We start from the raw sequence: 25,920 nt of genomic DNA on the forward strand, positions 1-25,920 counted from the left end.
CTGGAGTTCTATTCGGACAACTGTTGAACACAAAAGGCAAGGCCATCCCTGGGTGAGCTTGAACCTTTCGGTTAACAGCCAAATGCACTAACCAATTGCGCCACAGACGGAGGAGGAGGAGTGTGTGTTGCCACCGAACTTGTAATCCAGATTCGGATTTCTGGTAGAAATCCACGGATATCCGGGTCGGCCGTCAAACTATCCACAGATAGCTATCCGGATTTCTGCCCAACTATCCGGAATCCGGATAGTGTAAAAGTGGTTCCGAAATCCGGATGAGCATCCCTGCCTGTTATGTTTACGGTGCTCGTTGACCCTCCAAGTAGCAGATGGAGTGTTACCCAGGCATGGATCTAAGCGGCCACGGGTCTTCACCAGTATGCCCCGCAAGGGATGATGGTCTTTGCATCCTAGTGCCCACCAGGTCACCCCTGGGACAGCAGAGAATACAAATGACTGAGTATCCACTTGGATTTAGCTATTTAGATGGGTTTATTTAGTTCTACCACTAAATAAACCCAGCTAAATTGCAAAATCCAGGTGGAGACTAAGTCTTTTGTATTCTCTGAATTGGACTATACACTCTGTAGGGATCCAGGTGTTGGATGGTTGACTCCCTGGTGCTATACATTGACAGTGGTTTGAGCGATCGGGTTATCATTTTGCTGGCACTCCTGAGATAGCTCCAGCCAGTGGTCAGGAGAACGGTACACCTCAGTGTGAAAGTCCAAGCAACACGTCAGGGCAGGCAGCAGACAGAGTAGTCAGTATCCAGGCTAGAATCAGGGTAGGCGGCAGGCAGCGTAATCAGGGTCACAGGTAGGGGTCACAGCAGGGAACACAAGGTTTGGTCACAGCAGGGAACACAGGAACCAACACTAGCTGTCAGAAATTACACACGCCGCACTTCCGTTCTCGCTCATGCACGAGCAACTTAATGCTAATGCATAGGTGTGGACTGTACTTGCTCATGCACGAGCGGCTTCATGCTACTGCATAGGTGTGGACTGTACTCGCTCATGCACGAGCGGCTTCATGCTACTGCATAGGTGGGGACTGTACTCGCTCATACACAAGTGGCTTCCTGCTACTGCATAGGTGTGGACTGTACTCGCTCATGCTCGAGTGGCTTCATACTGTTGCATATGTGGGGACTGTACTCGCTCATACAGCAGCGGCTTCATGCTACTGCATAGGTGTGGACTGTACTCGCTCATGCACGAGCAGCTTCATGCTACTGCATAGCTGTGGACTGTACTCGCTCATCTACGAGCAGCTTCATGCTGTTGCATAGGTGTGGACTGTACTCGCTCATGCACAAGTGGCTTCATGCTGCTGCATAGGTGGGGACTGTACTCGCTCATGCACGAGCGGCTTCATGCTGCTGCATAGGTGTGGACTGTGCTCACTCATGCACGAGTGGCTTCATTCAGCTGCATAGGTGGGGACTGTACTCGCTCATGCACAAGTGGCTTCATGCTGTTGCATATGTGGGGACTGTACTCGCTCATACAGCAGCGGCTTAATGCTACTGCATAGGTGTGGACTGTACTCGCTCATGCACGAGCAGCTTCATGCTAATGCATAGCTGTGGACTGTACTCGCTCATCTACGAGCAGCTTCATGCTGTTGCATAGGTGTGGACTGTACTCGCTCATGCACGAGTGGCTTCATGCTGCTGCATAGGTGGGGACTGTACTCGCTCATGCACGAGCGGCTTCATGCTACTGCATAGGTGTGGACTGTGCTCACTCATGCACGAGCAGCTTCATGCTGCTGCATAGGTGTGGACTGTACTCGCTCATGCACGTGCAGCTTCATGCTACTGCATAGGTGGGGACTGTATTCGCTCATGCACGAGCGGCTTCATGCTACTGCATAGGTGTGGACTGTACTAGCTCATCTACGAGCAGCTTCATGCTGCTGCATAGGTGTGGACTCTACTCACTCATGCACGAGCGGCTTCATGCTACTGCATAGTTGGGGACTGTATTCGCTCATGCACTTGCGGCTTCATGCTACTGCAAAGGTGTGGACTGTACTCGCCCATGCACAAGCGGCTTCATGCTGCTGTATAGGTGGGGACTGTACTCACTCATATATGAGCAGCTTCATGCTGCTGCATAGGTGTGGACTGTACTCGCTCATGTACGAGCGGCTTCATGCTGCTGCATAGGTGGGGACTGTACTCGCTCATGCACGAGCGGCTTCATGCTCCTGCATAGGTGGGGACTGTACTCGCTCATGCACGAGCGGCTTCATGCTCCTGCATAGGTGTGGACTGTACTCGCTCATGCACGAGCGGCTTCATGCTAATGCATAGGTGTGGACTGTACTCGCTCATCTATGAGCAGCTTCATGCTGCTGCATAGGTGTGGACTGTACTCGCTTATGCACAAGCGGCTTCATGCTACTGCTGCATAGGTGGGGACTGTATTCGCTCATGCACGAGCGGCTTCATGCTACTGCATGGGTGTGGACTGTACTCGCCCATGCACAAACGGCTTCATGCTGCTGTATAGGTGGGGACTGTACTCGCTCATGCACGAGCGGCTTCATGCTGCTGTATAGGCGAGGACTGTACTTGTTCATGTACGAGCGGCTTCATGCTCCTGCATAGGTGTGGACTGTACTCGCTTATGCACGAGCGTCTTCATGCTGCTGCATAGGTGTGGACTGTACTCGCCCATGCACGAGCGGCTTCATGCTGCTGCATAGGTGTGGACTGTACTCGCTCATGTACGAGCGGCTTCATGCTGCTGCATAGGTGAGGACTGTACTCGCTCATGCATGAGCGGCTTCATGCTACTGCATAGGTGTGGACTGTACTCGCTCATGCACGAGTGGCTTCATGCTGCTGCATAGGTGGGGACTGTACTCGCTCATGCACGAGCGGCTTCATGCTACTGCATAGGTGTGGACTGTGCTCACTCATGCACGAGCAGCTTCATGCTGCTGCATAGGTGTGGACTGTACTCGCTCATGCACGTGCAGCTTCATGCTACTGCATAGGTGGGGACTGTATTCGCTCATGCACGAGCGGCTTCATGCTACTGCATAGGTGTGGACTGTACTAGCTCATCTACGAGCAGCTTCATGCTGCTGCATAGGTGTGGACTCTACTCACTCATGCACGAGCGGCTTCATGCTACTGCATAGTTGGGGACTGTATTCGCTCATGCACTTGCGGCTTCATGCTACTGCAAAGGTGTGGACTGTACTCGCCCATGCACAAGCGGCTTCATGCTGCTGTATAGGTGGGGACTGTACTCACTCATATATGAGCAGCTTCATGCTGCTGCATAGGTGTGGACTGTACTCGCTCATGTACAAGCGGCTTCATGCTGCTGCATAGGTGTGGACTGTACTCGCTCATGCACGAGCGGCTTCATGCTCCTGCATAGGTGTGGACTTTACTTGCTTATAGACGAGTGGCTTCATGCTGCTGCATAGGTGAGGACTGTACTCGCTCATGTACGAGCGGCTTCATGCTGCTGCATAGGTGGGGACTGTACTCGCTCATGCACGAGCGGCTTCATGCTCCTGCATAGGTGTGGACTGTACTCGCTCATGCACGAGCGGCTTCATGCTAATGCATAGGTGTGGACTGTACTCGCTCATCTATGAGCAGCTTCATGCTGCTGCATAGGTGTGGACTGTACTCGCTTATGCACAATCGGCTTCATGCTACTGCTGCATAGGTGGGGACTGTATTCGCTCATGCACGAGCGGCTTCATGCTACTGCATGGGTGTGGACTGTACTCGCCCATGCACAAACGGCTTCATGCTGCTGTATAGGTGGGGACTGTACTCGCTCATGCACGAGCGGCTTCATGCTGCTGTATAGGCGAGGACTGTACTTGTTCATGTACGAGCGGCTTCATGCTCCTGCATAGGTGTGGACTGTACTCGCTTATGCACGAGCGTCTTCATGCTGCTGCATAGGTGTGGACTGTACTCACTCATGCACGAGCGACTTCATGCTGCTGCATAGGTGTGGACTGTACTCGCCCATGCACGAGCGGCTTCATGCTGCTGCATAGGTGTGGACTGTACTCGCTCATGTACGAGCGGCTTCATGATGCTGCATAGGTGAGGACTGTACTCGCTCATGCATGAGCGGCTTCATGCTACTGCATAGGTGTGGACTGTACTCGCTCATGCACGAGCGGCTTCATGCTACTGCATAAGTGGGGTGTGCATAGAAGGATCCGCAAGCCAAATGCTGGTAGAAAGTGCTGTAGTCTTTTTATTCAGTAAATTCCAGATGACATGGCAATAAAACCACAAGGTTCAGCTGACGCGTGTCGGGCTTACAATCTGCCCTTAGTCATAGCTAAAAGTGAACCTGCAAGGGGAAGGCTTTATGTAGGTGGGAGAAGAATGAACTCCACCTCTACGGGCAACTGAAATTGCATTCTTTCCATCCAGGGTTGATTCTTTTATACATTTACCTTTTTAATCTGTTTTATCAACTTTTGATATTAATATTCATGTATTATGTATATTTGTATATGTCTCCTTTAAGGAGAAGGCTGATTGAGGTATGGGGTGGAGTTCATTCTTCTCCCACCTACATAAAGCCTTCCCCTTGCAGGTTCACTTTTAGCTATGACTAAGGGCAGATTGTAAGCCCGACACGCGTCAGCTGAACCTTGTGGTTTTATTGCCATGTCATCTGGAATTTACTGAATAAAAAGACTACAGCACTTTCTACCAGCATTTGGCTTGCGGATCCTTCTATGCACATTTCCGAACTGGTCTGGCTCCTTTTGATCCTGCACCTGCTGTTTAGTCTAAAGGGGGTAGAGCGTTTTGAACTTCTCTCATTAATCTATGCATAAGTGGGGACTGTACTCGCTCATGCTCGAGTGGCTTCATGCTGTTGCATTGGTGGGGACTGTACTCGCTCATACAGCAGCGGCTTCATGCTACTGCATAGGTGTGGACTGTACTCGCTCATGCACGAGCAGCTTCATGCTGTTGCATAGGTGTGGACTGTACTCGCTCATGCACTAGTGGCTTCATGCTGCTGCATAGGTGTGGACTGTACTCGCTCATGTACGAGCAGCTTCATGCTGCTGCATAGGTGAGGACTGTACTCACTCATGCACGAGTGGCTTCATGCTGCTGCATAGGTGTGGACTGTGCTCGCTCATGCACGGGAGACTTAATGCTGCTGCATAGGTGAGGACTGTACTCGCCCATGCATGAGTGGCTTCATGCTGTGTGGACTGTACTCGCTCATGCACGAGTGGCTTCATGCTGCTGTATAGGTGTGGACTGTACTCGCTCACGCACGAGCGGCTTCATGCTACTGCATAGGTGTGGACTGTACTCGCTCATGCACGGGAGCCTTCATGCTGCTGCATAGGTGGGGAGTGTACTTGCCCATGCGCAGTACATTAGTGCTTGTACACTGACAGGAGTGCGGCCAGAAGAAAAAAATACAACAAGTGATTATTTGATATGTTTAGAGGGCCCTTGCGCAGCAACGGTGAGCTTGAGAATGATTCTGGGAGCTTCTGGATTATCCAGAGGCTTTCCTCTACAGAGGTAAGTAACGTATACCTTATTTCTCCTTACAGGTTCACTTTAAGCATTGTACCCCCCCCTACCCCAACTCAGAATATAAGTAGACAGAATCCTCCCACACATAATTAAGCAGTGTGAGCACACCGTCACAAATGTAAGGATGCTGCCCAGAAACATGGAAGTCAGAGTGACCCCTCGCCCCCTTAGCTACGTCTCAGATCTGTGGGCAGGCCAATGTTTTCAGGAGGCGGGCACGGAGCACCGGAGCCAATTGTACTGCCACAAAGTCAGACGGCTGGAAGAATTTGCAGCCAGCCTTTAACATCCGGCGGCCCAACTGGGACATTGGCTGGGACGTATTTGTGTCTGGGACATGTCAAGGTAAACATGCCAATTCTGGGACATGTCCAGGTAAACTGGGACGTCTGGTCACTGTACTCATACTCACCTATGGGGATCCTCTAATTTAGGTGTAACATTACCCCTCCAAGTGGATAGCACTGCTCCTCCCCATACCATCCTGGTTTCAGGGTGTGGAGGTGCCCATCCCATAATGAGTAGCTGGAGACAAGCTGAGTGGCATCAGTGCCTGACTGACAACCCCATGTGTGTACTTTTCACAAAACAATGACAATTTAGGGCCGGTTTACACTTGCAATAAAAATGTACACATTCGTTACGCTTTCTGAAACTGACAAAAACATATTCAATTGCAATGTTAACATACTGGCCACCTTGATGCGGTCCAGAAAACTGAGCGGAGAGTTCGAACTTAACACTTTTCTCTACAGAGCAGATCTCCACGAAGGCAATGAAAACCAAATGCATCATCTGTTCCCACACAGAACTTTGTACTCAAATCATATGCCAAAGCGTATAGCCTGCTCGTCCCCTCAGAGCCATCTTTGTGGACTTTCTGTTTATCGAATAGGGCTACATGACTACCAAGTGGTTTTTCAATGTGGAGGAACTGATATTGATTGTGAAGGAGCACCTAGAGCTCTATGACAAACTACATCCTGGGTAAAGTGAACCTATTATAAGTAACCCCATACCCTATTACAGAATAAGGTAATTACAAAATAATTACATAGTACATTATGCAAGCCTTTTAAAGATAAAACATTGCTTGGTACAGAACAACCCCTCCCACTTCTCCTTCCCTTCCTATTGGACCAAACAAACCACAATACCATAATAAATACATAATAACATATAAACATAATAAGTACACATCTTTACCATGTGTTTAAACAGACTGGAAACATGTGCTACAAGTGGCAAATACGGATATACTGATGAGTTCTCTAAAAATTCAAATAAAAAAAATAAAAAGGAACGGTTTAAAACTGATTCATTGGGATCCACCGAAAGTGTGAACCGGCCAGGGCAGTTTCTAGGGTAAATTACACCCAGGACGAGGGTGTAAAAATTGCGCCCCCACCCCCTGTGGGCTTACGGAACCTTACTCTTTAGGGGCAGTCACCCAGCCACAGGTCACAAGTAGATCTGCCTACTTACTAGTGACTAGCCGCTCATCCAGGAGGAAGCAGGGACCAGGAAAACACACAGACGAAGAGATCCCGGAAAGCTGACTCCTCCATGGGCACAGCCTGCAGTACCGCTACAGGACATCAGGTGTCATCACGCGGTGGTGACGTGATGATGAACTGGCATCGGACGCAGGCAGCCCAAGAGGAGTCAAGGAAGGCGATTGCGCTGGTAATCTTCTTTCTTCTTCCATTTGGCTGCACCGCGCGTCACCAGCTCCCTAGCGGTTATGTCCTTCTGCCTGCTCCCCCCCATACTTCTATTGTACTTACCTGTCTGTGCCCAGGGCGGTCACCCTGGCCGCACTGCCCAAGAAACGACCCTAAATCCATACAGAAGCAGCAATAAGTACAAGTACAAAAACAATTAATGTTGCTTTATCATGTCTGTACCACTGTGCTAAAGTTTAATGTACTGGTAGGCATAAATGACAGGTCCACTTTACAAGCATCACTTTTATTTTGCCAGAAAGTAAAGCTTTTTACATTTTATATGTAACAGAATTATTGTATAGGAATAAAACTTGATGTTTGGCACTAAATAGTTAGCAGATGTCTGAACGCAAGCGTATTTCATACATAGTCACTGTTTATTTCTCTGCTAAACTCAGTCAATATGCTGCTAAGTTGTAAAGTTGTCTTCAAAGTTTTCAAGACAGCAGTTTTATGGTGCGTGTATAGAAAGGTATACTCCGGTCCAACATAAAATTTGCATTTAAAGTGTAACTGCAATGATAAAAGACATTTTGCAAATATGTTCAAGATCCCCTCCTCATTAATAATGCATGCCTAGTACATTGCATTACTGATTCAACTTCTCCAACTAGATATACAACTGCAGCACCTTCTATTGTTTGCATACCGTATGCTGCCCATGTATGTGCTAGGGGCAGAGCCGGATCATCCACAAAGCAAACATAGGCAGTTGCCTGGGGCCTGGAGAGAGTCTAGGGGCCTGGTGGGTGCTAGCCCCCACCAAATCTCACAAAAAAAGGAGGCGCTCTGCACTTTATTTGGTTTGAGGAAGTGGGTAGAGACCCACAAAATGCATTGTCTGTGCTTATTAAAAATGCATTATATTTATATATATGAATTAGTCGTTGAGACAAGCACCCTCAGCCTTTAGTTTGTTTTTTATCTCAGTTTTATACACTTCTGTGTGTCTTTTACCCCCTTTGTGGTAGAAAAAAGCCAGATCAGCAGCAGTGGGCAAAAACCAGGGGTCGAGTCCTGCGTGAACGGGGTGGACGACGTCCACCTACTTTTTCCGGAGAGTGGACGTCGTCCACCCTAGCATGGAGACAATGGAGGGTAGGCAGTGCAGTGGAATAGTGGGCACAGCGGTGGGGAAGGGAAGGCGCACCCCCCTTTCCTCACCTTGGGGCTCCCCCTCCCTCGCTCTCCCCTCTAGGACTAAACATTTGCAGCGGCTGGCAGCGGGCATCATTGGGCGGGGATATAATGGAGGCACATGGGATGAGGGGGTTAATATGGAGGCACATGGAATGAGGGGGTTATAATGGAGGCACATGGAATGATGGGGTTATAATGGAGGAACATGGAATGATGGGATATAGGGAGTCACATGGAAATGGAATGAGGGGGTTATAATCGAGGCACATGGAATGAGGGGGTTATAATGAAGGCAGGTGGAATGAGGAGGTTATAATAGAGGCACATGGAATGAGGGGTTATAATCAAGGCACATGGAATGAGGGGGTTGTAATGGAGACAAATGGAATGATGGGGTTATAATCGAGGCACATGGAATGAGGGGGTTATAATGAAGGCAGGTGGAACGAGGAGGTTATAATCGAGGCACATGGAATGAGGGGGTTATAATAGAGGCACATGGAATGAGGGGGGATATAATGGAGGCACATGGAATGAGGGGGTTGTAATGGAGACAAATGGAATGATGGGGTTATAATCGAGGCACATGGAATGAGGGAAATATAATGGAGGCACATGGAATGAGGGGGATATAATGGAGGCCCATGGAATGTAGAGGTTATAATGGAGGCACATGGAATGAGGGGGGATATAATGGAGGCACATGGAATGAGGGGGTTGTAATGGAGACAAATGGAATGATGGGGTTATAATCGAGGCACATGGAATGAGGGGGATATAATGGAGGCACATGGAATGAGGGGGGATATAATGGAGGCACATGGAATGAGGGGGTTGTAATGGAGACAAATGGAATGATGGGGTTATAATCGAGGCACATGGAATGAGGGGGATATAATAGAGGCACATGGAATGAGGGGGGATATAATGGAGGCACATGGAATGAGGGGGTTGTAATGGAGACAAATGGAATGATGGGGTTATAATCGAGGCACATGGAATGAGGGGGATATAATGGAGGCACATGGAATGAGGGGGATATAATGGAGGCCCATGAAATGTAGAGGTTATAATGGGGCCACATGGAATGAGGGGGTTATAATGAAGGCACATGGAATGAGGAGGTTATAATGGAGGCACATGGAATGAGGGGGTTATAATGGAGGCACATGGAATTAGGGGGTTATAATGGAGGCACATGGAATGAGGAGGTTATAATGGAGGCACATGGAATGAGGGGGTTATAATGGAGGCACATGGAATGAGGGGGTTATAATGGAGGCACATGGAATGAGGGGGTTATAATGGAGGCACATGGAATGAGGGGGTTATAATGGAGGCACATGGAATGAGGGGGTTATAATCGAGGCACATGGAATGAGGGAGTTATAATGGAGGAACATGGAATGAGGGGGTTATGATGGAGGTACATGGAATGAGGGGATATAGGGAGGCACAAGGGATGTGACCCAATCAGCCGCAGGGGGGCCTGGGGCCCCTCTGGGGTCTGCCAGCCGTGTGCGGGGGGAGCGCTGCTGCCCGCCCGATTCTGGGACCCCCCAGCCAGGTGTTGAACTGGCTGCGGCATCTGTTAGCCAGTTCATTCCCCATCTCCCGGGAGGCAGAGCATGGCTACGGCAAGATGGCTGTCTCCAGTACAGGGCTTCAGGCGCCATCTTGCCATAGCCCTGCACTCTGCCCGTCAGCGCGGGATATTTGCTTCAGGAGGATCGTCGGGGGATCTGTGCACCAGAGGCTGGGAGAGGAGACTTCTGCCAGGTGAATTGTTTTTTTTTCTTTTTTACAGGTGGATTTTATGCTGGTGACTGCTGCCCAGTGTGCGATTTTCTGGTGACTGCTGCCCAGTGTGCAATTTTGCGGTGACTGCTGCCCACTGTACAATTTTCTGGTGAACGCTGTCCACCGTACGATTTTCTGGTGACGCTGCCCACTGTACAATTTTCTGGTGACGCTGCCCACTGTACGATTTTCTGGTGACTGCTGCCCACATTGCGATTTTCTGGTGACTGCTGCCCACTGTACAATTTCCTGGTGACTGCTGCCCATTGTACGATTTTCTGGTGACTGCTGCCCACATTGTGTGATTTTCTTGTGATTTTCTGGTGAACGCTGTCCACATTGTGATTTTCTGGTGACTGCTGCCCACATTGCGATTTTCTGGTGACTGCTGCCCACTGTACGGATTTTCTGGTGACTGCTGCCCACATTACGATTTTCTGGTGACTGCTGCCCACATTACGATTTTCTGGTGACTGCTGCCCACTGTACGATTTTCTGGTGACTGCTGCCCACTGTACGATTTTCTGGTGACTGCTGCCCACTGTACGATTTTCTGGTGAAGGCTGCCCACTGTACGATTTTCTGGTGAACGCTGCCCACATTACGATTTTCTGGTGACTGCTGCCCACTGTACGATTTTCTGGTGACTGCTGCCCACTGTACGATTTTCTGGTGAAGGCTGCCCACTGTACGATTTTCTGGTGACTGCTGCCCACTGTACGATTTTCTGGTGAAGGCTGCCCACTGTACGATTTTCTGGTGAACGCTGCCCACATTACGATTTTCTGGTGACTGCTGCCCACTGTACGATTTTCTGGTGACTGCTGCCCACTGTACGATTTTCTGGTGAAGGCTGGCCACTGTACGATTTTCTGGTGACTGCTGCCCACTGTACGATTTTCTGGTGACTGCTCCCCACTGTACGATTTTCTGGTGACTGCTGCCCACTGTACGATTTTCTGGTGAAGGCTGCCCACTGTATGAATTTCTGGTGACTGCTGCCCACTGTACGATTTTCTGGTGACTGCTGCCCACTGTACGATTATCTGGTGACTGCTGCCCACTGTACGATTTTCTGGTGACTGCTGCCCACTGTACGATTTTCTGGTGACTACTGCCCACTGTATGATTTTCTGGTGACTGCTGCCCACTGTACGATTTTCTGGTGACTACTGCCCACTGTATGATTTTCTGGTGACTGCTGCCCACTGTACGATTTTCTAGTGAAGGCTGCCCACTGTACGATTTTCTGGTGACTGCTGCCCACTTTACGATTATTTTATGGTGAAATGCTGCCCACTTTACGATTAATTTCTGGTGCATTACAATTATTTTATGGTGAAACGCTGCCCCATTACAGTTATTTTATAGTGGAACGCTGCCCCATTACAATTATTTGGCACCTATGGGGGGGGCCCATCCAAATTTTCGCAGGGGGGCCAGTGATTTCTAGTTACGCCCCTGCATGGAATGAGGGGATATAAGGAGGCACATGGAATGAGGGGATATAGGGAGGCACATGGAATGAGGGGATATAGGGAGGCACATGGAATGAGGGGATATAGGGAGGCACATGGAATGAGGGGATATAGGGAGGCACATGGAATGGGGGCTGGGGCATATGGAATGAGAAAGTTGTAATGGAGGCACATGGAATGAGGCTGTTATAATGAAAGCACATGGAATGGCAGCACTATAATGGAGATACAAGAAATGGGCTGAATATACCATGGCACTATTAACCTACCAGGTTGGTATGAGTATTTCCAGATTTTAGGGTCTAAGAGCAGTGCAATTTTTTTGCAAGCTTATAGATTCTAAAACCAGGAAAAAATCATGCTGTTAGAGAAATCTGCAGCAGCCCAACACTTGCCTCCCTGTGATACAGTGATGCACTTCTGCCTCTGTCCTCCGGGTGGCATAGTAACCCTGTAGTGAGATTACCATCTGTCGTCATGATGACAAAGGGCGATCTCACCAAAGGGAAGCAGAGCCTCCGAGGACAGGAAGGACAATAGCTGCTGGTGTCTGGATCCAGGGAGGTGAGTTGAAACGCCCGCTCTGCATAAGGCTCTGCATAGACCTCTCTGCATAGACCTCCCAGCGGATACCACAAGTCAGGGTTGGGGTTACCACTCTGAGCTGCACCCCAAGCCTGACTCGGGGTTACCGCCAGGAAGGTTAAAATGTAAAAATATTCCTAAACAGTTCCAAACCCAGCAGTTTCCCTTTTCTCTAATAACGTGATTTTGGGCTCCAAAAAGGGTACAGTGGGATGTGAAAGGTTGGGCAACGTTGTTAATCGTCATAATTATCCTGAATAAATCGTTGGTTGTTATGATAAAAAATGTCAGTTAAATATATCATATAGGAGACCCGCACAGTGATATTTGAGAAGTGAAATGAAGTTTATTGGATTTACAGAAAGTGTGCAATAATTGTTTAAACAAAATTAGGCAGGTGCATAAAAAGAAAAAAAGAAATTAAATCCAATATTAGTAGATCCTCCTTTTGCAGAAATTACAGCCTCTAAACACTTCCTGTAGGTTCCAATGAGAGTCTGGATTCTGGTTGAATGTATTTTGGACCATTCCTCTTTACAAAACATCTCTAGTTCATTTAGGTTTAATGGCTTCCGAGCATGGACAGCTCTCTAACTCACACCACAGATTTTCAATGATATTCAGGTCTGGGGACTGAGATGGCCATTCCAGAACATTGTACTTGTTCCTCCGCATGAATGCCTTAGTGGATTTTGAGCAGTGTTTAGTGTCGTCTTATTGAAAGATCCAGCCCCAGCGCAGCTTCAGATTTGTCACTGATTCCTGGACAATGGTCTCCAGAATCTGCTGATACTGAGTGGAATCCATGCATCCCTCAACTTCGACAATATTCCCAGCCCCTGCACTGGCCACACATCTCCACAGCATGATGGAACCACCACCATATTTTACTGTAGGTAGCAGGTGTTTTTCTTGAAATGCTGTGTTATTTTTCCTCCATGCATAATGCCCCTTGTTATGCCCAAATAACTCAATTTTAGTTTCAGCAGTCCACAGCACCTTATACCAAATGAAGCAGGCTTGTTTAAATGTGCTTTAGCATACCTCAAGCGGTTCTGTTTGTGCTGTGGGCAGAGAAAGGGCTTCCTCTCCCATACCGCATCTCCTTATGTAAAGTGCGCCAAATGGGTGAACGATGCACAGTGACTCCATCTGCAGCAAGATGATGTTGTAGGTCTTTGGTGCTGGTCTGTGGGTTGAGTGACTGTTATCACCATTCGTAGCTTCCATTTATCTGAGATTTTTCTTGGTCTGGCACTTCGAGCTTTAACTTGAACTGAGCCTGTGGTCTTCCATTTCCTCAATATTTTCCTAACTGTGGAAACAGGCAGCTGAAATCTCTGAGAAAACTTTCTGTATCCTTCCCCTAAACCATGATGGTGAACAATCTTTGTCTTTAGGTCATTTGAGAGTTGTTTTGAGATCCCATGTTGCTACTCTTTAGAGAAATTTAAAAGAGGAGGGACATTTACAATTGACCCTCTTAGATACTCTTTCTCATAATTTGATTCACCTGTGTATGTAGGTCAGGGGTCACTAAGCTTACCAAGCCAATTTGAGTTCCAATAGTTAGTTCTAAAGGTATTGGAATCAATAAAATGACAACAGTGTCCAAATTTATGCACCTGCCTAATTTTCTTTAAACAATTATTGCACACTTTCTGTAAATCCAATAAACTTCATTTCACTTCTCAAATATCACTGCGTGTGTCTCCTATATGATATATTTAACTGACATTTTTTTATCATAACAACAAACGATTTATGCAGGAAAATCATGACGATTAACAACGTTGTCCAAACTTTTGCATCCCACTGTATTTGGACTGCGTGTATCTCTAAGATATTCCTTTATTCAGGTGAAGGGAAGCAGATATGAAAAAAAAAAAAAAAACAAGTGGTAAACTCTCTATATACTTCCAACCTCAAAGCAGATCCGAGATGAAAAACTAACTATAACAAGTAACTTTTCTATATGACTTATCTAAAGTTTAGATGCAAATAGCTTCAATAGAATATGATTATTTCTTCCTGTGATACAATGACAGCAGCCATGTTGTTTGTAAACATTACAAACAGCCAAGCTTATCTGCATCTTCTGTGGAAAAAACCTAATCCCCCCTCCTCCCCTCTGCCTCTGAAATCTCTGTCTAGTAATACCTCCCCTCCTCCTGCCCAGACTGAGCTCCCATGAGCCCTTGCTACTGCCAAGGCTCTCTGAAAAATTGTGGACGAGGCTTGTTTAGTTTATAGAGAATTACAGTATTAAAACAAAAACAAAAAAGTATTTGGCTTGAGGAATGCCTCAAACAATAGGAAAGGAACACAATTATGCAATGAGTAAAAGTTCATCTCGGATCCACTTCAAGCATTTTACACATTTGTTTTTAACCTTGCTATATGTGAAATATTTAGCTCCCGTTTTATAGCAAGTCTCCTTTAAGCGCAGTATTTATCCATCCATAAATAGGCATCGGAATATCCACAAGTTTACAGTGTGCAAAGAACACAACTGCTTTGCATATTGTTTTGCTTAGTTTATGGCTCAAATGAATTAGATGAAAATAACTTGCCAAGATACTTCAACAGTATCACATGTGTTATGCCTTACAGGTACAGCGCTGTCAGATGAGTGGAGAAAATAACATCATTTGCATTGCCTTCTTAGCAGAACCTTAAAGCACACCTGAAATGGAAATAAACTGATGACATGAACCATTATATATATATATATATATATATATATTGTATCATTTTTAAACATTATTACGTTTGACATTTTATTTTTAATGTTTATTAGGCTTCCATACAGACAAGTCTTGAACTACTGAACTTTGTGTCTGCTCCTTGCATTCAGCAGTGTTTCTCAGTCACACAGGTGTTTTGTGACCTATAATTAGTTATCAGGGTTTAGCACCCTGGATTCTTAACCCTTGACAGTGAGGACAAAAAAGGAAGGCAGGATAGTTCTAAGTATGACTGTGACTGTACAAGCACATTTTTATCTCATAACTAGGTTGATACACAAAATGTATCTTATGAGTTATCTGACCGTACTTCTTTTTTACGTCAACTATAAGGAGAAAGCATTTAGGAGATAAACAGATAAGGAAAGATAATTCATGAAGATATACAGATAAGGGGCTTGATATACAAACTTGCGGTAATATTTCCGTCCACAGACATCGCACAGCAATATTACCCTTACTACCGGCTCTGTTTACTGCGAGTTACGCTACCAGTGCGAGCCATGGGGCTCGACTAGCGTGATAAGGTAATGCACGCTACGCTAGGTAATGCTTGTTAGCAACATGCGTTACCATAACAACAGTCGTGCTAGTTAAGTACCGTGGGTCATGTTAACATAAAGAGGTACACTGTTATGTTTGAAAATGGTAAACACTCCCACACTCACCCACACAGGAATGTAAGCATAGCCACCAACATTTTGAGATTAAAAAAAAGAGAGATGCTTTAAAGTGGATCCGAGATAAACTTTTACTCATTGCAAAATTTTGCCCCTGATATATAATCTATAGGGCATTCCTTAAAGCGGATCCGAGATGAAAAACGAACTATGACAAGTATCTTGTGTATATCGTTTACACAGCAAATCTAGCTGCAAACAGCTTTAATAGAATATGATTATTTCTTCTTGTGATACAGTGACAGCAGCCATGTTGTTTGTAAACATTACACAAAGGCAGGCTTATCTGCATCTTGAGCAAAAAAACCTAATCCCCCCTCCTCCTCCTCCCCTCTGCCTCTGAAATCTCTGGCTAGTAATACCTCCCCAGACTGAGCTCCCATGATCCCTTGCTACTGTCTGAAAGTGCCTTGGCTCTCTGAAAACCTGTGGGCGTGGCTTGTTTAGTTTATAGGGAACTACAGGACAATGACTTGACTCAAATGGTAACGGAACCAACTAGGGGGAATGCGTTGCTGGATCTGATCATTTCTAATAGACCAGATAATGTATCAAATGTGCAGGTTCTAGAACATTTGGGAAATAGTGATCACAACATGATAACGTTTGATCTGGTGACTGATAGGCCACGGGGCAGCGGGACCACTAAAACTATGAATTTTAGAAAAGCAAAGTTCAATCAAATTAGGCAGGCACTAAGTTTGGTGAACTGGGATAATGTACTACAAGGGGAGGACACTGAAGGGAAATGGCAAGCTTTTAAACTTATTCTCAATTAATATTGTAGTATGTATATCCCATATGGAAACAAAATGTCTAGGAATAAAAAAAGGCCTCTATGGATGAATAGAAAGGTTAGGGATAAACTGAAGAGGAAAAAGAATGCCTATAAGGTCCTAAAACAGGAGGGAATCGAGGCTGCACTAAGCAATTATAAGGAGTGCAATAAAAATTGTAAAAAAGAAATTAGGCTGGCAAAGATCGAAGCTAAAAATCAAATCGCTAGGGATATCAAATCTAACCCAAAAAAGTTTTACAAGTACATCAACTCTAAAAAAAGAAAGGTTGACTGTATATGACTTATAAAGGATGAAGGTGGGAACTCAATGGTGGATGACCAAGGTAAGGCAGAGTTATTAAATGCTTTCTTTGCTTCTATCTTCACAAAGGAAACAGCACTGTTGCAAATGTGAAGGCAAGACAAAATAAATTAAAAATAGACAAGGCACCTGGCCCGGATGGCATGCATCCTCGGGTCCTAAGGGAATTAAGTTCAGTTAAAGATAAACCCCTTTATCTTATCTTTTGTGACTCTCTTTCAACTGGCAGAGTCCTAGTGGATTGGCGTACAGCCCACGTTTTCCCATTATTTAAGAAGGGCAAAAAATCAGATCCAGGAAATTATAGACCTGTAAGCTTAACATCAGTTGTATGCAAACTATTTGAGGGGTTACTAAGAGATACTATACATGACTTCATAGTAGAAAATAATCTTATTTCTCAGCATCAACATGGGTTTACTAAAGACAGGTCCTGTTTGACTAACATGCTCAGCTTTTATGAGGTAGTGAATGCTAATATGGATATTGGGAATGCTGTTGATGTGATATACCTTGACTTTGCAAAGGCCTTCGACACTGTTCCCCACAAAAGTCTGGTGCAAAACATGAGGATGCAAGGACTGGGGAGGAGTCTGTGTGCATGGATAGGGAACTGGCTAATGGACAGAAAACAAAGAGTTGTGGTCAATGGATCATACTCAAAATGGGAGACTGTTAGCAGTGGGGTCCCACAGGGGTCTGTACTGGGTCCAGTGCTCTTCAATTTATTTATTAATGACCTAGTAGATGCAGTAGTGAGCAATGTTGCTATTTTTGCAGATGATACAAAATTGTGCAGAATCATCAACTCTCAGGAAGATAGTGTCATATTGCAACAGGATCTGGATAGGATGGCTATATGGGCACATAAATGGCAGATGAAATTCAATGTTGAAAAATGTAAAGTCATGCATTTTGGTCATACCAATGGTCTAGCACCATACAAAATAAATGGGAAACAGTTGGGGACATCAAACTTGGAGAAGGACTTAAAATCAACAACAAGGTAAATAATCGTACTCAATGCCAAGCCGCTGCAGCTAAAGCTAACAAAATTTTGGGATGCATTAAAAGGGAAATAAAAACTTGAGATGCTACCATAATATTGCCCCTGTTTAACTCTCTAGTAAGGCCACATCTGGAATATGAAATTCAGTTCTGGGCACCACATTACAAAAAAAGATATTGCAGTTTTAGAGCAGGTGCAGAGACAAGCGACAAAATTGATACGTGGGATGGAAGGTCTCGCTTACCAAGAAAGGTTAGATAAACTGGGTTTATTTAGTCTAGAGAAAAGACGCCTTAGAGGAGATCTAATTAACATGTATAAATACATCAGAGGGCAATATAATAGCTTGGCGGATGAGCTTTTTGTCCCTAGGCCTTCTCAAAGGACTAGAGGACATGATCTGCGCATGGAGGAAAAACGTTTTTTTTATTAGTCATTTATTTAGGAAAGGGTTCTTTACAGTAAGAGTGATTAAGATGTGGAATGCATTGCCACAGGAAGTCATTATGGCAAACTCTATACCTGCATATAAAGGGGGCTTAGATGCTTTCTGTAACGATTGTGGAATCGTCTCCGTGGTCAGCGCACCAGACGTGCGCTGACGCGGTGGATTTCCTCCACAAGCGTATTATTGCGGACACCCAGGCTAGGTGCTATGCACCCGCAGAGGGCAATTCCCACCGGCAGATGGCGCTGTGGAGTGCAGGCGAACACAGCCGCTGCACAGCCACAGATGCCAAATGGGAATTGTACAGATCCGGGACAAGGTACAATCAGGCAGGGCTGGATAGCCCACAGGGAACAGAGCAAAGGGACAGAACCAATGTGTGTCCACCAAATTAGTCGCCACCCAGCGACGGCGAACACACAACGGCGGAAACTAAGTAGGAAACGCAATCGCAAGAATGGCGATTGCCAATAGCGACACAAGACTGAGCAGGACAGAGCACAAGGGTAGCAAAGGCACAGCAAATCATACAAAGAGAAAGATAAAGAAAATAACAAAACGCTAGCTGAACGCGAACACCGCACTCATTCGCAACAGTGCACGCATTCGTGCGCGGTCTCCGCGTGTTACGCACAACAGAGACAAGCACGCCTAACTAACCAAAGACAGACAAACACGAAACAGAGTATGCGAGCGCTTGCTTAACGGTTACCTCACCGAGCCTACAGCAAGCGTTTCGAATCAGACAAGACAGACAAACGTGAAACAGGAACTAGGCAGAAAGGATCCACTGCTCTTCCGTCAGAGCAAGTGTGATCCAAGCAGAAACACAGATCAGAACGATCCACAGCCGCTACCGCTAGCGGTTAGTGCGATACAGGAAGACAGATCAGAAGGATCCACAGCACTAGCGAAAAGTGGCTAGCGCGATCCAGGTACAGAGTAGCGGAACAGAAGGATCCCCAGCGCTAGCGAAAAGTGGCTAGCGCGATCCCAGAAGACAGAACAGAAGGATCCCCAGCGCTAGCAAAAAGTAGCTAGCGCGATCCCAGAAGACAGAACAGAAGGATCCACAGCACTAGCGCAAAGAGACTAGTGCGATCCAGAGAAGATAATAACAGAACAGAAGGGCCTACCAGTAGCAACCGCTGCTCTGGTTAGCACCCCACAGACAGACAGAACAGGCAATACAAATAATACAATCCTAACTAGACTAGGGAATCTGCCTAGCGCAGTCCCACGAATAACTCTAAACTAATCTTCAACGAGAAGTAGCATGACTGACACTCACTAGGAGTGTATACTACATAGCAATGGCTGACACTCCAGCAGTGTCCATCAGGAACAGACCATGGAAGGGAAATGTCCAGCAAAGCATTCTGGGAGCAGAATGCTTTTATAGTGCCAGTCATCAAAAGAAGGCAGGTAAGGGATTTGCATGACTAATGTATGCAAATCCCTCAGCAACACAAGCTGCACAACTGACAGAAGGTCTCCTTTCCAGAGTCCTGCAGCAAGCAAACCTAAACAATGGTCAAAAGGCTGCCTGCCTGCGCAGGCAGCTGAGCGGATTCTCACACTTTCCTTGCGTTGAAAGACATCCATGGCTACAATTACTAGGTAATGCCTAATGATGTTGATCCAGGGATTTTTATCTGATTGCCATCTGGAGTCGGGAAGGGATTTTTCCCTTTTGGGGCTAATTGGACCATGCCTTGTAAGGGTTTTTTCGCCTTCCTCTGGATCAACAGGGATATGTGAGGGAGCAGGCTGGAGTTGTACTTTGTACTGGTTGAACTCGATGGACGTATATCTTTTTTGAACCATAATAACCATGTAACTATGCAAGAGTATTAAAACAAAAACAAAAAAAGTATTTGGCTTGAGGAATGCACTACAAACAATAGGAAAGGAACACAATTATGCAATGAGTAAAGGTTCATCTTGAATCCACTTTAAGCCAAATACTTTTTTTGTTTAATATCCTAATTCCCTATACACTAAACAAGCCTCACCCACAGCTTCTTCTGCGCCTAGGCGTCAGATGTAGCAAGTGCTCATGGGAGCTCAGCCTGGGGAGGAGTTTTTGCTCCGAAGGAGGAGGAAGTAGCGTTAGCAGTCAGAGATTTCAGAGGCAAGAGGGAGGCGAGAGGAGTGGAGTTTTCACAAGCTGAGGGGAGGAGATGCAGAGCAGCTTGCTTGTGTGATGACTGAAGAATATGGTTGCTCTCATTGTATCGCAGGAAGAAATACTCATATACTGTTGAAGCTGTTTACAGCTAGATTTACTATGTAAACTATCTAAACTTTTAGATAAGATATATAGACATGTAACTTGTTATAGTTAGTTTTTTATCTCGGATGCACCCCTGCCCCACCTCTAACCACGCCCCCACCACACCCCTCGTCATACATATCTCAAAAAATTCAGAAAATAAAGGTGCAGTTTTATCATTCAAACCACACTGGTCTTTTCTATCATCAGTAGTTTTTCTTCATTTAACATATGGAAATAAGAAATATATCAAATTAAATGATGGGAAATGGGAATAACATTTAGAGTCTGTGAAACTAATATTTCAGTAGAATAATACATATACTTACATAGATCTGTACTTCAGTCTCAAAAGAGGGACAAGTGAACAAGAAAGAGGGACAGTGGGATTTGGTTTCCAAAGAGGGACTGTCCCGCCGACCAAAAAGGGAGAGTTGCGAGCTATGATGTAAGTACAATCTACTGGGCCCCCTAATAAAGATCTACCAACTGGGCCACCAGCTTCCATCTTCCAGCCCCCTCCCTTCCTAGGGGCTCAGGGGCTAAAGGGGCCAAGCTTGCAGGGCTGCTTCTTGGGCAGGGCGACCGCCCTGGGCGCAGACCATCAAGTAGAAGAAGAGCTGGTGATGCGCGGTACAGTCAAATGGAAGATGAAGATTACCAGCTCGATCACTGCCTGCGTCTGACGTCAATTCATCATCACATCACCACCCTGTGATGGCACCTGATGTCCTGTAGCAGTACTGCAGGCTGTCAGTGCACGGGCCCATGGAGGAGTCGGCTTTCCTGGCTCTCTTCGCCTGTGTGTTTTCCTAGTCTCTGCTTTCTCCTGGATTAGCGGCTGGTCACTAGTAAGTAAGCAGATCTACTTGTGACCTGTGGCTGTGTGACTGCCCCTAAAGAGTAAGGATTTGCGAATCCACATGAGTGGAGGGGAAGGGGGCGCAATTTTTACACCCTGGGCCTGGGTGCAATTTAGACTAGAAACTGCACTGCAAGGTCATGTGAGCAAATACAGAGTTAAATGCAGAGCGTCAGTAGCAAAGCATTATACATCACTTTCTTCTGTCAGTGGGACAACTCCTCCTTTCCCCTCACATATGCACACTAGAGGTACAGACTAACCAGCAAGCTCATGGTGACCCAGAACTCATTGGAGTGTGTAAGGGACTACAATGGCACACTAAGGAGAGTCCCCTTATACCCAAAAACCCACATATAGGCCTCAATTCACAAAGCGTTATACCATGAGAAAAAGAAAAAAGCAACCGATTTTACTGAACATTTTGTGAAAGGTCAATTCACAAAGGCTTTTACTGCATAAAACAAAACTAAAATTATCACCAACTTGTGAAGTAAATCACTAAATTGTGAGGTAAATATCTCATTAATGTCAATTCACAAAGACTGGAGCGTGCGCCGTAAAACAAGTGAGCTGTTTGGTATTATTCTCCAGCCTGGAGCTGTCGGTAACATAAGGAAAAGCCATTCAGAAGGTTATAGAAGGGAGGAAACAGGCGTACGTTAAAAAGGGGCGCTGGGAAAAAAGGGCGCCGGGTTTTTAACGATAAGCATGGATAATGTTTAAAAATGTATTGTACTGTATTTCGTTAAAAATTAATGTTTTTTAAAGTTATAAATCATGAAATAATGTGCATTAAATCGGCAATTGTAAAAAACGTTAATCTTTCGTTTAAATAGTGAAACGTATAATAACGTTTAAAAAAAAAATTACTAAGTAACCCTCCCTGTACCTACCCCTAACCCCTAGACCCCCCTGTTGATGCCTAAACCTAAGACCCCCCCTGTTGGTGCCTAAGTAACCCTCCCTGTACCTACCCCTAACCCCTAGACCCCCCTGTTAGTGCCTAAACCTAAGACCCCCCTGTTGGTGCCTAAACCTAAGACCCCCCTGTTAGTGCCTAAACCTAAGACCCCCCTGTTGGTGCCTAAACCTAAGACCCCCCTGTTGGTGCCTAAACCTAAGACCCCCTGTTGGTGCCTAAACCTAAGACCCCCCTGTTGGTGCCTAAACCTAAGACCCCCCTTTTGGTGCCTAAACCTAAGACCCCCTGTTGGTGCCTAAACCTAAGACCCCCCTGTTGGTGCCTAAACCTAAGACCCCCCTGTTGGTGCCTAAACCTAAGACCCCCCTGTTGGTTTTTTCGTTTAAAAATAATGTTAAAAAAAAAAAAGTACTGTTTTTCGTTTAAAAATAATGTTTGGAAAAAAATATTGTACTGTTTTTCGTTTAAAAATAATATTTAAAAATGTATAAATCATTAAATAATGTGTAATCATGAGAAACAGTAATAAAACATTAAGTCTCCGGGCGCCGCTTTTAAAACGTTAGTTTTCTCCGGCGCCCTTTTTTCCTATCGGGCGCCCATTAAACGATATTTATTATAGGAGTGAATGGCGGCGCCCGATTTGTCCACTAGCCTCAGGCGCCCGAATTTACTGTTACCAGGAAACAGAGAGCAGAGAAAAGGCGAAAACTAATTAAACTCTTCTGTAAAGAAAATAAGTTAATGGAAACATGTTTTCCTAATTTTGCATTTGCTGTATAACATAAATACACAATATAATGTAGTACAATACTAATTAAAAATGGTTAACAAGATGCTAATGGTTTTTACCTGACACACATTTTATTGTTATTTAACTAGTTCACGTTCATTGGTTTTTTACCCCTTACGGTTTCCGACATTTTTGATACTTAAAGTAAATATAAAGCAAAAATAAATGTATGATATAATGAATTGTATGTGTAGTACAGATAATAAATAGAACATTGGTAGTGAAGACAAGAGTCATTTTTTTATTGTCAGTTATACAGCTTTATTATAACATTGCATCAGACTTTCACAGTTGCAGTTTATAAACCACACACTATATTTTAATAACACAAAGCAGAAGTAATGACCTTTTGAACTTTCCTTCAGTAAAACTGTATCTCAAGCTGTCTCTCACTTTCTTGACTGTTTAAAGGACACCCGAAGCGAAAATGAACTAATGAAATAAATGATTGTATCTATCTTCCTTCTCCTAAAAATAACTTTTTAAAGATATTCCACAGTTTTATGTTATGTTAAATCTACTTTTTAAGTTTTAACTGCTTTATTGTTTTTGCTCAATGACACATTCATTGAAGTATGCCAGAGCTAAAAACTATGAACTATTGACTTTTTTATCTCTTTCCTGCTCTCAGAAGCCATTTTCTGCTAGGAATGTGTTTTATAATTGGAATTAATTTCTTATCAGTGAGGGGCACACTGTTGTCACTTCCTGTCTGAGTCAGGACTGGATTAGCCACTACATACCTGATATTTAACTCTTTCAGGTAGAGAAGGAAAAAAAGGAACACAGCATAGTTATTTGTGTGCTTGGCACTGTACATACACGTCTATCTCATCATGTCACACAACACTTCGGGTATCCTTTAAAGTGAACCAGAGACGAAGTACCCTCATGTATTTTACCATATATATCAGTGGGAACATTAGAGAAAACACCTACCCTGCTTTCTGTTTGTTATCAGCCTTGATACAATCCCAGACTGAGCATTCAGTCTGGCTTTGCTCAGGAATCATTATAGCAGAGCCAGAAGGGGGCAGGCTTGGGCTTGAAAAGACATCAGAGAAGACAGACTCAGCTATAATGATTCCCATGCAAAGCCAGACTGAATGCTCAGTCGGGGATTTTATCAGGGCTGATTAGAAGCAGGCTGAGCAGTGAATGATTAAACAGAGAGCAGGGTAGGTGTTTTCTCTAATGTTCCCACTGATATACAGTATATCCTGGCGTATAAGACTTTTTAATCCTTAAAAATCATCTGAAAAGTCAGGGGTCGTCTTATACGCCAGATGTCATTGATGCCGGGTGATATGCCCTATCCTGTTACCACCTCTCAGATGAGGTAAATAGGATAGAAGGGTGGACCAAAAGGGTGAAAGAGGTGTGTTTTATGGGCTCAGTGCAATCTATTCTTCCATACCGCTCTGATAAACAGGGAGACAAGGAGAGCTGACCAATCCGCTTAGGGAGAAGGAGAGTTGACCAATCCAACCAGTTAATTGCCTATATACTGTAATATACTGGGTTCCACATACAGTGCAGCACCAGTATCTGTTCATACATAGCACCCGTATATGATGTTTTTAGAATTTTTATGTGGTGTGCATTGGAAGAGGGGTAGTCTTATATAGCGAGTATATCCCAAACTCTATATTTTAATTGGAAAAGTTGGGGGGGGGGTCATCTTATATGTCCAGTCGTGTTATACGCTGGAATATATGGTAAAATACATGAGGGTGCTTCGTCTCTGGTTCACTTTAAGCTCTTTAGAAAACAGGACTGAGTTTGACCATATTAGTCGACTAGCTCAAAGAAGCTTTTCTTGCATAGATAACAACACATTTTTCCTGCGCTGGAAAACAACAAGAAACTTTTTTCTTTGCCACTAATGTTCTATTTATGTTCCATTTATTATCTCTACTACACATACAACACATACAATTCATTATCTTATTAGTGTTTTTTTTTTTTTTTGCTTCAGTGTTGCATTACGTTGTATTGCTTTTGATACAGCAGTAACTTTTTATAATGTAGTGATATGTATTTTTTTAAGGACAATTTAGGCTTTCCCTGGGTAATTTTTTTCACAAAATTATTTTATTTTATAGTCAGTCATTTTAGGGGGGGAAATTAGGCATAAATGCATAAAATACCCAGTTTTTTATTATTTTTCACCCTTCCATACTCTGGCAAAAATTGCTTTTTAAACCACCAGCAAGCAAGAAAATACTCATAAAAATTATGACTACTTGTTCACCTATTTTTTTGGTACCTTTTCAATTGCAAAATGCGAAGACGTTAAACGGGATATGAAAAAAAAAATATCTCCAAGGAGAAAACTTAGGCAGCGGTGTAGTAGCAATAGGGGTTGCAGAGGTTTCAACCGCATCGGGGCCCTTGGGCCAGAGGGGCCCCTAAGGGCCCTCCTTTAACTGCAGTATTGGTCCTGTGCTCACAATAATCACTTCTATAGATACCTTGAATAGTGGTAATCATTAACAAACTGTTCCCCATCCCCTTCTTGCACCTCTGACACTTTAGTTGCCATTGGCAGGTTTTGGTGCGCCGTATCAATTGTTATGCATAGAGTGCTTGGGGGGCCCATTGTAAAACTTGCATCGGGGCCCACAGCTCCTTAGCTACACCACTGAACTTAGGATACAAAATTTAATTGAATAAGGAACAAAGGGTCCAATGCAGTGCAGGTCACAGGGCTCTGGCATTGGGTGGCTACAGTCCTAACGGGGCAGTTACACATGGAAGATGGTTTGTTGCATATAGA

This window comes from Hyperolius riggenbachi, chromosome 12 (genome assembly GCF_040937935.1).
Source record: "Hyperolius riggenbachi isolate aHypRig1 chromosome 12, aHypRig1.pri, whole genome shotgun sequence".
Taxonomy (NCBI): domain Eukaryota; kingdom Metazoa; phylum Chordata; class Amphibia; order Anura; family Hyperoliidae; genus Hyperolius; species Hyperolius riggenbachi.